A 13047-nucleotide genomic window follows, 5' to 3' on the forward strand; every position below is an offset into this window, starting at 1 on the left:
GACAATTTCCCGAGCTTGATTTTCTAGCCAAACAGGCCAATTTCTCAAATCCCAAACATGCCCTAATCCTAATCCTGGAGTCACCTGTTGCTTTGATTTTTCTCTGGCATTGGCCTCATTTTGCCTTCACCAAATCCAGGGCAGAAAAACACTTGGGCTCCCTACAATGGATGGGCTGCTTCCTACCAGAATCCAGCCCCAAACCTCAGAGGATTTGCTAGAATTAGGTGATTTGCCATGCTCCTCCCACCTCCAGTGACCTGGGTCATTGACTTCTGCCTGTCAGATCCCAGCTCTTAAAACATAAACGGTTCACAGGAGACCTTGTCTCAGGTAATTGTGCAGGGTGGTCCTTAGAGAAAGCCCTTCAGCTCTCCTGGGAACCACAGCCACTGCAGTGGGGTCCTCAGGATGCGGGGGCCATCTACAGCCTCTAAGGTAACACTTTCCCTTTTTGTCCTGAGGAAGTGGGGCTCCTTACCTCCGGAGGGTGCCCAGCCTGCAAGGACAGGACCCTCTGCCCTATATATATGGGGCTTTACCCACAATCCTCTCATGCTTGGGTGGTTCCGAGTGAAGCCTAACTCCCAACCAGACCATCAAATGAATGCACTGTACATTCTGGGCTCTCACCAAGGACTTGAAACCTCATGCTGGGCTGAATGGGCATGTGAACTTTTGCAGGGGGAAAAAGGAGAGGAGGAAGCTAAAGCGTCCCATGCAAGCTATGGTTCCACCTCAGCATCCTTTTTCCTTGTTCCAAGCTCAGCTCAGGGCCTGGAGCATGGGATCTCTGGTCAAGGCACGGAAAGACAGTCATACTAATGACCGCCTGTAGGTGCATTCTTTTGGGACTTGTTTCTCTTTCCTGCGAGAGTGATTTGTCATGCCTGACTCGAGCACATTAGAAAACCAGCTGACTCTTGTTTGTTCACATAATTGGTGGGAGAAGAGGCTTCAGTGGCATGGAACAGCCACTTGGCCAGGCTTTGGAGTCACCCACACATGCTCACCTGTCCTCAGCCTCTAGGTGCCAGGTTCCCAGCACACTCAACCCCTTGCCCCAGGCAGAGCCCTTCTGTTGGCAATTCAGCACCCGCTCAAGTAGAATCAAGCAGATGACAAAGAGAGAATGGAGGCACTGACTTGAACCCCATACCATGTCACAGGTAACATAAGGCAAACCACACAGATAATGAAGACATGGAAGAGCAACTCTGTCCCCCACAGTGGAATTAGCACAGTGAGGAGTAGAATTAGTGGACTTGAGCAGAGGAGTAACACCATCTGATCTGTGCTTTAGGAGGAACACTTGAGTTCAGACTGCAAAACTTCAGGCTGCAAAAAAGAGTCTCAGAGAGAGGCTCTTTTTGATTTATTGATTTATTGGAAAGGGGGCATTTAAATCCAGGAGAAACCAGGCACAGTGGCTCATACCTGTAATCTCAGCACTTTGAGAGGCCAAGGCAGGAAGATTGCTGGAGCCTGGGAGCTCAAGACCAGGCTGGGCAACAAAGCAAAACCTCCTCTCTACAAAAAAATAAACAAATTTAACATTTGGGCATGACATCCATAGTTCCAGCTACTTGGGAGGCTAAGGTGGGAAGATCACTTGAGCCTATGATTTCAAGACCAGCCTGGGCAACATAGTGAGACATCATCTCTACAAAATAATAATTTTTAAAATTTTTTGCCAGGTATGGTGGTATATGCCTATAGTCCCAACTACTCTGAAGGTTGAGGTGAGGGGAATCACTTGAGCCCAGGAGATCAAGGCTACAGTGAGTTATAATCATTCCCCTGCACTTTAGCCTAGGTGGCAAAGCAAGACTTGTCTAAAAAAAAAAAACCCGCCAATATCAAACACTCTTGAGAATGCAACAAGACTGGAACCTCCACACACTGCTGATGGGAATACAGAAAGGCATAACCACTCTTAAAAAGAGCTTGACCAGGAAATCACAGAGACAAGGGAAGGTTGCAGTGTGGAGGCTCAAGTTGCAGGAAGAGGCTAAGTTGTATTTTTGGAGAACAGTGAATAGCTACTCTCTTCTCATCTATTATGTTGCTGACACTACAGCAAAGGAAACACAAATATTTCAATATCGGTGGTGTTTTTAAAAGCCAATGGGAAGGAACTAAAGCAGCACATTTATTCGACTTATTTTCCAACTTGTTCAAGGGCCACTTGAGTACAAATGATTTTGGGGGTAATAACTTATAACAAATGCATTTCTTTGTTTACACTCTTTGTTTGTAAACATATATAATAAAATTCTTCAATGACACCTAAAAAAAAAAAAGAGCTTGACAATTTTTTTGTAAAGTTAACAACATACACTTACATCATACAACCAGAAATCCCATGCTGGGCATGCTGGGTATTTACCTTAGAGAAATGAAGACTTATGTTCGCATGACAGTCTGTTCATGATTCCTTATTGTAGGTCAATGTACAATCACCAAAATCTGGTAGCAACCCAAGCATCCCTCAAGAGGTGAAGGGGTGAACAACACGTAGCGTAGCCCACAAATACCATGGAATACACTCAGCAATAAAAAGGTGCACACTATTGATACAACAGCAACTCAGGTGCAGCTCAAAGGCAGTATGCTGAGTGAAAGAAGGCAGTCTCAAAAAGCTACATACTGTATGATTTCTTTACATGAAATTCTCAAGAAAACAAAACTATAGTGACAGAACAGATCTGTGGTTGCCAGAGGTTGCAGGGGAGGGAAGTGAACGACTATAAAAAATAGCACAAGGGAGTTTTAGGAAGAGATGAAACTGTTTACACCCTGATTGGGGAAGTGGGTACATAAATCTATACATGTGTAACTGTGTTAACATTGACAGAACTGGTGGCAGGGCACAATGGCTCATGTCTGTAATCCCAGCACTTTGGGAGGCTGAGGTGAGAGAATCACTCAAGCCCAGGAGTTCAAACCCAGTCTAGTCAACACAGCGAAATCCCATCTTTACAAAAAATATAAAACTTAGCCAGGCATGGTGGCATGTACCTCATTAACAATTTTTTTACGAAGTTGAACATACACTTACATGTTCCAGCTACTCAGGAGGCTAAAGCAGGAGGCTCACCTGAGCCCAGGAGGTTAAAGCTGCAGTGAGCCATGATCCCGCCACTACACCCCAGCCTGGGCAATAGAATGAGACCTTGTCTCAAAAAAAAATGTATATAGAACTATACACCCAAAAAGTCAATTGTACTGTATGACACATTTTTTTAAATATGGACAAAGGATGGAGAAACACGTTAAACAACATCACAGAGTGGGGAGGAAAAAGCACTAACTCAGTAGGTTGTTAACTCAAGACACAGAGGACCAGGTTTCTTCAACAAACAAATCAGAAGAAACAAAAAGAAGGAGGGGAATTCCCACATATCCACCAATCGCAATGTATGGACGTTAATTAGACCCTGATGCAAACCAGCAATTTTAATGAAAGCATTCATGAGACATTAGGGGAAATGTGAAACCTGACTAGATATTTGATCCTCTTAAAGAATTAATGTTTATCTTCTTAAGAGTGATAAGGTTATAGTGGTTATATTATTTAAAGAGTCCTTATCTTTTACAGAAACTTACAAAAATGTTTACAAATAAAATAATATGGAGCCGGGTGTAGTGGCTCACACCTGTAATCCCAGCACTTTGGGAGGCCAAGGCAGGCGGATCGTGAGGTCAAGAGATCGAGACCATCCTGGCCAATATGGTGAAACCCCGTCTCTACTAAACATACAAAAATTAGCTGAGCACTGTGGAGTACACCTGTAGTCCCAGCCACCAGGAGTCTGCGGCAGAAGAATCACTTGATCCCAGGAGGCAGAGGTTGCAGTGAGCCGAGATCATGCCACTGCACTCCAGCCTGGTGACATAATAATAATATTATTATTAAGACTCCATCTTAATAATAATAATAATATGATGTCTGAGACATCATATTAGAAATGAAATAAGATGAGTTTATTGTTGAGCTGGGTGCTGGGTACACAGGTGTTTATTACATTATTCTACTTTGATGTTTGACATTTTCCATAAGAAAGTTTTTGTTCATTCCAATTTTTTCTGTGCACACAAAAAACAAAGCTTTTGAAGAGCCACCTTTCCTTCGACTAATTATGACAACTTTCTTTCCTATCATAAATAAGCATTTTTTACTGTAAATATCAGTTTCTCTTTCCAGTAGACACAAGTAAGGACATCTTTGCATATAGTTCAAATATATAGGTTGCCTGAACCTAGTAAAAGTAACAAGTAAGTTGGGTGGCAGGATCAGAATCCAAAAATAATCTGACAGTTTGAAGCTTGAGCCAAAACTAATAAGAAAGATTTAACAGAGACTAATGTGAAACCCCACACGTGCATTCAAGCAAAACAGCTGCGCAGTTCACCATGCAGAGATAAGGTTTCACAGTGGCTGTATAAAATCATGCCAGCTCAAGGTGAGTCAGTGGCAGAAAGCAGCTGCCAAAATTACCTGCGAGGTTGGAGAATGCACAAAGACAAGCTCTGTGCCCACCCTTTTCCTGAACTAGTCAGCCTTCACCTGCAGGGTTTGGTTCTAGGCACCTGGAAGATGTCTATGGGAGAGCACCAAGGATGGCTGGGGAATCCTCCACCTAAGAGGAGATGGAAATATCCCACCTGCAGAAGGACCCTGATAAAGGGGGAGACCTTCCTTAAACATTTGTAGACTCTCATGCACAAAGGGATGTAGTGTTGTACCCTATGGCCACAGGAAAACTTGGACCAATGAATGGAATTTACATGATAAGACTCAGCTTAACATCCTCTGTGAGAGGAAGAGGAGTTTCCCACCACCACAGGGTGGGCTGCCACTGCAGACAATGTTTTAGAGAGGATATAGGTATCTAAATGGAGGCTCCTCTTGATGGCCTCTGAAGTCACTTCTAGCCTTGAGAGTTTTACTCCTCAGAAACCAACTAACAGTGGTAATCCTGGAAATAGCAATACCAATATCGCCCATGTATTGAGTATCTTGTTTTAGGAGCTGTACCAAGATCCAGCATGCATTACGTCATTTAATCAGTCCATCAGTCAGCAAGTGCTTACCGATTGCACATTTCCTGCTCAGTATTGTGTAACACACAAACACCATCTGACACAGTTGCTTTCCTTAAAGAATTTAGAATAGAGTTGCTAATCAAAATTTGCATACACATAGTACAATATCGGCATGAACGTCTTTTGCCTTATAAAGTGTTTTTTACATATATTATTTCATGTGTTCTTCAACACATCCCTGAGAGGACAATATTCTTTTTATTACCACCTTAATGAATAATAATAGCTAACGTTTTAAATAACTCTCCTCCTCTGGGACTGTCCAGTTTCTAATGTGGCTCAGCATGAACTTAGCCTCAATCAAGAGAAGGCTAGCTTCTTAGATTTTTTTATTTTTATATCCTTCTCATTACAATAATAAGAGAGTTAACTTAAAATAATAATCCATGTTAAAATAGGAAGTAAATATAATACTCTAATTGCCAATGACAAATACTCTCAAGTAGCAGGAGGCAGAAAGGAAAACATGTCATTATGCATAGTTTTAACTATTCATAAAGACTTAGAGACAATTTTTTTTGGTCTTGGTTTCATGGGGAATGTAACAAAATAGACAAAGTCTGAGACTATTTTAAAGTCGGGCTTTGGACCAAATGTTTACCTGATCTTGGACAGGAAATTTGTGCGCCCAAATGCAAATAGTCAGGCTGACATAGGGGATGGGAAGAGTTGAGTTTGGCGGAAGTGACTACTGTATAATGTCAGCCTCCTGAAACAGAAAAGGCCACCGGACACCCAGGTCAGATTTCAGCACCAAGGACAGAGCACCGCTTCCTGGTTGGCGTCTGAACACTCAAAGGCCTCTCAATAGAGTAATGCTGTGCCATTGAAGACCAGAAACACCCACACACACACACACACTCTCTCTCTATGTTGAAGAAACAAAACTATAGCTATGTTATTAGTATAGCATGGGAGTGACGGATTCTGGGGCCCAACTGCCTATGTTCGCTAACTGTAACCTGTGGCACAATGTAACCTTACCTCTCTATCCCTCCTTTTCCACATCTGTAAAGTGAGGATAACCATACCCACCTCATAGTGATGGCTGCGGCTGCAACAGGGAGGCACAGCTGGGGCTGCACACTCCATGGAACCAGTGGGAGTCCCACCTCTTCTGAGTCGGACGGGAGCACCCAGGTGCTGCTGCAGCCGCCCAAATTGTGGCTGCAGACCCAGGCCTCCTGCTCTACTAAGCAGGCGGGATCCCTGCCCTCCTGGGAGGGGGCTACAGCCGCCCAAACTGTGGCTGTGGATTGGAGCCTCCCTGTGCTCTTTAGGGGGGCAGGAGTAGGCAGGATCTGCCCTTCTGGGTGCAGCTGCAGCTGCCTGATCTGCAGCTGCAGACCTGGGCCCCCCACTCTGCAGAGCAGGCAGGAGCCAGGGACAAGTGAGAGCCACGCCCCTTCCAAGTTCGTGGGGCAGGAACCCCTAGGTACAGCTACCACTGACCTCCCAGGAGCAGGACCTGGGCATCTCTACAGCCTGCACCCTCAGAGACCCTGGAAGAGCTCCCCTCCAGTCCCTGCTCGTTCAGGGGATGTCTGCTTCCACTGCAGCATAACATATTACAATTTAATAAAGAAAAAAAACAGCTGAAAGAAGGAAAGACAGAGTTTCTATATAAGAAAACATAAAGGCAATAGTGGCATGGCTCAAGTCCAACCCCCTAACTTGACAATGTCTGTCTGGACCCCTTCTTGGGTTGGCTTTGAACCTCCAAGGGGATGAGATTGTGTTGTCACTGACTCTGAAGAGAAAGGAGCTATTACAAAGGAGTGGCAAAGGTCAGGAGCATGGAATTCTGATCCACAGAGAGACTTGTGCTTCTGAACTGGACATCCTTCCCAATAGTTGTGGAGTTGATGCCCCCTTGGACACCCTGGGCACCTCTGTTGCTCCAGCCACCACTGCTGGAGCTGCTACTGCCCCCCATACTAATGTTCTTGCTTCCAGAAGTGTTTGACCACAGCTGCAATGCGAATGGGCTGCTCAGTCACAGTCTGTCTTTCTAAATGCCCATTGCATGCCAATCCTGTGTGAGAAATGAGTGGTCAAGGAAAGCCACAGAGGAGAGACTTGTGAAAAGACACTACAAAAAATACCAAAAAAGGGGAGACAACACTCCTATGGGCTTTCCCTGTCTGAAGAAAGCCCAGGACATACACTGGATGGGACATCAGATAAATCCTACCTTAATATGACTTATGTGACTCTGCCTTTGTGTTACTCTAGGAATAAGGCTGTAACAGACAATTCTAGGGTAGAATAGCTGATACAAAGCCATGAGGAATCATCTAAACTGATAGAAAATAAGTGCACAGCATACTCACAGATGCACACTGGATGTTGGCCCTCCCCAGACATCCTATTCAGGAACAAAATAAATACCATGGAAAGGTCATGGCGAAATTACCCAGGTGGGACAATCTCTTTTTGGAATTAGCCTCTGGGATGCCAGGATATAATGATATGAGCTCCAGCATCAGGGACTGAGGTTAGACATGAGAAGGGACTTCCCTGAGATTCTAGGATGGGGATGCAAAGAAGAAAAACGTAATATGTCTCTGGATACGTGGCTCTGCTATCACCTTGGCCTTGGTTGCCTCATGAGCAAAACTGGGATAACATGCCTCTTCATCAGTGTGTGTGATGAGTAAATCAAGCTGGGTAGAGTGCCCCACACAGTGCCCATCCCATACCATAAGTGACACCACTCCTATCTGCATCATCCTTCTGGGCCCATGGACACCACCTGCATCTAGGTGCAGGTGTCTTTTTTTTAAGATAGGGTCTTGCTCTGTCACCCAAGCTGGAATGCAGCGGTGCAATCATGTCTCACTGCAGCCTCACACTCCTGAGTTCATGTGATCCTCTCTCAGCCTCTCAAGTAGCTGGGAGTACAGGCACGTACCACCATGCCGGGCTGATTTTTTATTATTTTTTGTAAAAATGGGGTCTCACTGTGTTGTCCAGGATGTTCGTGAGTTCCTGACCTCCAATGATGCTGCCCCAACCTCCCACAGCACTAGGATTACAGGTGTGAGCCACCACACCCAGCTAGCCAAGTATGTTTTCCAGGGGCCTGTGCCAGCCTGATCCATTGAGTGGGAAGAATTTACACTGTTTACAGAATTTACAGCCTGGCAAACGGCAGTGGGTCATGAGTTTGGATGTGGTACACTGCTCCCCAAAGATCCACCCAGAATCTGTAGTCTCCCTTTGCTCCCATCCACCCCCACCAACATGATCTTATGCAAGTACCATTTCCAACATGTCACTCTCCTACCCAAAAGATACCTAGCAGAACGAACTCCTCTTTTGACCTTAAATGCCCTCCCCTTTCCCTTTTTCTTTCCTCTATCCTGATTCCACCACTTTTTTAATATACTTTAAGTTCTGGGGTACATGTACAGATCTTGCAGGTTTGTTACATATGTATACATGTGTCATGATGGTTTGCTGCACCTATCAACACGTCACCTACATTAGGTATTTCTCCTAATGTTATCCCTCCCCAATCCCCCCACCCACTTCTATCCCTCCCCTAACCGCCCCCTACCCTCCAACAGGCCATGGTGTGTGATGTTCCCCTCCCTGTGTCCATGGGTTCTCATTGCTCAACATCCACTTATGAGTGAGAACATGCAGTGTTTAGTTTTCTGTTCCTGTGTCTGTTTGCTGAGAATGATGGTTTCCAGCTTTATCCATGTCCCTGCAAAGAATGTGAACTCATCTTTTTTATGGCTGCAGAGTATTCCATGGTGTATATGGTGTATATGTGCCGCATTTTCTTTATCCAATCTATCATTGATGGGCATTTGGTATGGTTCCAAGTCTTTGCTATTGTAAACAATTCCACCACTTTAATGTCAAAACTCTGTCATTCCATCCAAGCCAATCTTCTTGCTATCATTCAGCAGGAAGTTGAACAAATGACCTCTACGGTTTCTTCCCCCTGTTGGGTTCTGGAATACCATGCATCTTCCCAACCCTCCCTCACCATCATCTTCGGTAAGTTCCACATTTGAGAGGGTGGCCCACTCAGCATCCTGGCCATGGAATCCCTGAGTCTTCTCAATTCCGCTCACCTTCTCCTTCACTCCACCTCAGCCACATACTCCAGGGCTGCAGCCTGGACCATCACCAAGAACTGGTCCCTCCTGGAAGCATAATCCCCAAGCCCTACTTTCTGGCCACAACTTTCCATCGGCCAGGGCTCTCCCACCTACCTCTCATCACATCTGTTCCTCACTCATGTAAATAATCTCATTGTCTGGACCCCTTCATTTTTTCCAAGGCTGTTATCTCTCTCCTGACCTCTTTTCCTGCTCTTCTCACATTAAGCCTTATTCATTCATTCAACAAATATTTTCTGAGCACCTAGTATGTGCTAGGCATTGACTGGGTAGCGGAAAGTGGTGAACAAAATTGTTGCTGTCTCATTGCTCATAGAAAGAACAGAACAGACTGGACTTCACCATCTGAACGACCGTCTCACCAGTCTCATCAATTCTCCTATTTCTCTATCTTTCAACCATCAGCCTAACAAAATCTCATCTCAAGGCCATGACTACAACCTTTCTTCCCCCACCTGCTGCAGGCACTGAGCTCTGCTGAGGGGGGACCACCCAAGCCTGGCTTCCTACTTCACCAAGAACACTGAAGCCATCAGGAATAATCCCCTCAGCATCCCTTCTGTGCTTTTACTCCTGCCTGCCTCCACACCCACCTAATTTTGTTTTTCCTTGTACAAGGCTTCAAGATGCATTCCCTCCCATCTCCTCTAAATCTTTGCTCCATCAGTTACCCTCCTCCCTCTCCTGCCCCTCCTCTAAACTTCTCCTCCCATACCCAAGTCTTTCACACCCTTACAGTATCTCTTATCGCCCCATGATGCTTTCTTGCTGTCATTCTGTGTCTCTTCCCCTTTTCAACTAAATGTCTCAAAAGGGTAACCCCACTTTGTCCCCTTCCCTGTCTCTAATCAACTCCTAAACCCATGAAATCTAGTTTTGTACATAACCTGACATCATGTACACCACATTCCTGTGAATGCATTTCTCCCTGACTTCCTAAAACCCAAACCTGATAGACAAGCTTCATTCTTCATGCCACCAGATCGCTCTACTGCAGCTGAAATGTGATGTATACATAAGCCATTCTTTGCAGTACCATCACAACAGTAACATGTTTTTCGAATCTCCACATCCCTTAAAAGTCTGCATTAACAGGTTTTCAGCTTCATTCTGGCATAACTTGGCAACTTCCTTGCGGATGTGGTGGATAAGCCATGGGCAGATCCAGTTTGTCGAGAATGTGAACACAGCGCTCCTTGCTGAAATGAATCTAAAACCAGGAGATTCCAAAGCTCCTAGAGTGGCAATGAGCCACTGGAGAGCAGGTATAGAGAAGCTGTGGTGTCATTACTGCCTTGTTCTAGAAAGGCAGTGCTGAGCCTACGTTGAGTGGTGTGGAGGCAGGCCAGCTGCAGAAACTGAGGACTGAGGAGATTCAACATTGGACTGAGGAAAGGCCCCTCTTCTCCGGATCTCAGAGCTCAGGATAGTGACAGACTAATGCAAACCCACCAGGCCACCATGTCAGTTTTGCAGATTGCATCGCGCATAAGAGTTCCAGACCAAGGATGTGAAAGGGAGTGAAAATCTAGCCCATGCTCTGGCCACTGAGCTGTGTGCTGTGCCATGGACTATGGCCACCCAGAAGAACACAAACATATTTTACTTTACACAAGTGCTATCCTTTGCTAAGACATGTGCCCATGAAGCTGTCCGCACAGAATGGACACCTATTTCTAATTCACAAAAAGACCTGAGAGATCCAGAAGACTTCAGAACACCAGTTTAACATGATTTTCAGCATGAGAAGAATCTACCGCTAGAAAACCTTCACTTGTGCTCCACCGGTTGTTGGGTCAGGTAAGTCATGTTGTAGTGAAACCACATGAGTCAAATCCTGGCTCCCCACCTCCCAGTTACATGACCTTGGATAAGTTGTTTAATCCACTATGCCTTGATTTCCACCTATCAGATAAAAATTTGCTGTGAGGATTAAATTATTTTAGAACATGTCCTGGTACATAACAAGCACTCAGTACACATTAGCTTTTAACTAGTGGTGTAATCCTTATGTACAGTGACAGAAAATCATCTCTGGACCATCAACCACACACACACCCTCTCATCAGCCAGGTCTTTGTTCTCCGAAGTTTGCATGTAGGTGCTGTTGCCATAGTTGTTCAGTGCTTTCCTGTTTCAAAAATGCAGGAGTGTGGGTGCGAGTGCAAGTGTGTGTGTGTCTAGGTGTATGGGAGGTGAGGCAAGGGTTACAGTCAGAAGACTCCGGGCATCAGCCATGTGTCCAGAGGGAAACTGAGCAGACTGATTCAGCCCTGTATTTAAAACCATGCCTAATTCTAACTGAACCACAATGATTTCAAAGCTGAAAATAAGCTAAAAATGGCTCAAGTCCTAGGTTTTCTCTGTACTTCTATTACCAAACATTATTTTGGGGCAGCTAAGACCCAGCATCTTAATTACCAGTTTCTCAGGGCAAAACATGCATGGAATAAATGTATGGGAATTCAAACGTGGACTATTTGGCCTTGACTATTAATAACCCCAGCTTTAATAAGGCAGAACACCTGGCCTGAAACAACGAAATAATTAGTCTAAACAGTGGGAGTGAGAAAGGAGCTCTAATACATACATTTTGCTAATTGCTCTCCCCTGTTGCCAGCAAAGGTGAATTGGGAGAGGTCAACAAGAGCCACCTGGAAGCAAGGAGGACGGTTGGGGTAAGCTAACAAGAGCCATTCAGTGAACTGAGACACCAGAGTTGGGACCTCAGAAATTCAGTCAGTGGGAGAAAGAACATCTGGAATACACAGAGAAGGCAGAAGGGGGTCTGGGAAGCCTGGTCTAAGTAGCAGCAATCTCTGCCCCAGCCCTAGCTTGGCTTTACAGAATGTCCCAGGCAAGCGTTTACCACTGATCAAATGGCAACAAGCCAGAGAAGCCCACCCCTCCAGAATCCCTACAGAATGTTCTCATGAATTCTATATGTGTGGTGGGCTGCCCACCATCCCGGGGCTATCACCTCCAGGGTCTTCTCCATGCTCCCGGAGCACTGTCTCTTACCAGAAAAAAGGGCAGCCTCCCCATCCAAATCCCAGTCAACCAACCAACCGACCAGCTCCCTCCAGCCCTGTCTCAGGTCAAATTCCCAAAAACAGACTCAGATAAAGATCTATGTACAGGAAGCTCATTGGAGAGTACTCTTAGAGTCCACATGTGAGGAAGTGAATGAAGCAGGACTGGGGATTGGGGGAAGGTTAAACTGCTATGTAGTCGGATTGGCTGCAGCAAAGGTCTCAGCCAATCCCACGGAGCAGAGCCCTGGGGAGAGATCACAGCCTAGGGCAAGGCATTCATGAGCAGTCAGGAGCCACAGCAGCTGGGGAAGTGAGGGCTAGGTTCTCAAAAGGGTGGGAGCCCACCACCCATCCACTACAGACCCCACATCCCTAGGGGGCTAATCCTGCTTCTGTTTCTCTCCCAGCCTTGCCTCACTCTGTCATCCCATCTACCACTGCAGACATAATTTTGGAGGTGGCCTCTTCCCACAACTTGGCCCTGGATTTAACCGGTAATTTGGTGGTGACTTCATTGTGCAAAACACCTTCCGTGCCAGCTGTCCAAAACAGTCTGTGACACTAGCTGGCGTCTCCAGGCAGTGGGAGCCTTCTGGACCTCATAGGCCCTGTAGGTGGGGAGAGGCATGTGTTCCTAATGACAGAATATATCTTGGAAAGACTGACTCTGCAGCTCTTCATTAATGTTAAGTATTGGTAGATCGAAAAGATAATTACCTGACCCTCCAGGGACCTCTGCTATTACTGAAACACGTTCTTGTCTT

The sequence above is a fragment of the Cebus imitator genome, unplaced genomic scaffold (genome assembly GCF_001604975.1).
Source record: "Cebus imitator isolate Cc_AM_T3 unplaced genomic scaffold, Cebus_imitator-1.0 Scaffold285, whole genome shotgun sequence".
NCBI classification, from domain to species: Eukaryota; Metazoa; Chordata; class Mammalia; order Primates; family Cebidae; genus Cebus; species Cebus imitator.